Source organism: Austrofundulus limnaeus, unplaced genomic scaffold (assembly GCF_001266775.1).
Source record: "Austrofundulus limnaeus strain Quisiro unplaced genomic scaffold, Austrofundulus_limnaeus-1.0 Scaffold14, whole genome shotgun sequence".
Lineage (NCBI taxonomy): Eukaryota > Metazoa > Chordata > Actinopteri > Cyprinodontiformes > Rivulidae > Austrofundulus > Austrofundulus limnaeus.
The window spans coordinates 468,615-469,670 of NW_013952416.1; the positions used below are offsets into that span (position 1 = coordinate 468,615).

Consider the following 1,056-nt stretch of genomic DNA (forward strand, 5'->3'; position numbering starts at 1 on the left):
ACACACACACACACACACACACACACACACACACACACACACACACACACACACACACACACACACACACACACAAGTTTCTGACATAAAATTTTTGATACTTATTTTTCATCATTCAGAAAAACTATTTTAACAGCAGTATCTTTTTTTAACCTCACAAAACCTACAAACACAACAGCAAAGACAGTCTTACCTGAAGAAACCATCATCAACAGGATCAAAGGTCTGTAAAACTGCATTGTGAAAATTATAGTTATCTTGTTGTGAGGCAAGACTGGAGCACAGATTTTCTTTTCCCTCTTTTTATACTTTCAGTACTTGAAAACATTTACATTTCTAGAGAAAGCCTGTTCACCACTGGGCTGCATGACAGCAGTCCAACCTCGTTTTCTGAGAAAAGCCCAGGATCCACACAGGAGTTTAAAACAAGTAAAGAACTGTTGTTTTGACTTATATTACATCACATCTGCCAGTTAATTAAATTTACTAGACATAATTCACTCATCATACCATAATGTGCTGTGAACCACAGGCCTAATTAGGACAATAGGTCTAATTTAGAGTTTGGAAAGTTACCTCGTTCTTTTGTATTTCAGCTTCATCTTTCCCTAATGCTTCATAGAATAAACTGATCGATGGGAACAGAGAAGTCAGAAGTCCCCTACCTCCATTGCTCCTTAAAGAAAGGCTATCCTCGATAAAGCTGTCCTAATTTAGAAGTTCAGTCAAAAAAGGGCAAGTGGTGGCTTCCCTGCAAGTTCTATCTGTGACTGAACTATCTTTGCTTCAGAGTCTGCCTCGCGCTGTGTTGTCTCTGTCCTTCTGATTCGGGTCTTTCAGGGAAAAGCCACACCTCACCCCATCTGAGACTGCTTTTATTCTTCAACCATTTCTGTGGAAATGACATAAGACTCTCCTCCCTACTGCTTATTGTTTAATCTGTTTAAGGATAACGACTTCCGTCTGGCCTTCCTCTGGGAACCCCTCTTGACTTCTCCAGTCCTCGCTATCTCACATCCAAACTGTCCTCTGTTCCTCTCTAACACACGAACAATG

General features: G+C 40.3%; 1 long non-coding RNA gene across 1 annotated transcript in view; it reads right to left on the minus strand.

Moving 5' to 3' along the window:
- Nucleotides 1-825, minus strand: part of LOC106513621 (uncharacterized) — a 1,405-nt gene extending 580 nt beyond the window's left edge. The window contains exons 1-2 of the long non-coding RNA XR_001309809.1: nucleotides 577-825; nucleotides 194-233 (exon numbers count right to left, since the gene is read on the minus strand). This is a non-coding gene — a long non-coding RNA (uncharacterized LOC106513621). The remainder of the gene's footprint in view (nucleotides 1-193; nucleotides 234-576) is intronic.
- Between the last annotated feature and the right edge of the window lie 231 nt (nucleotides 826-1,056).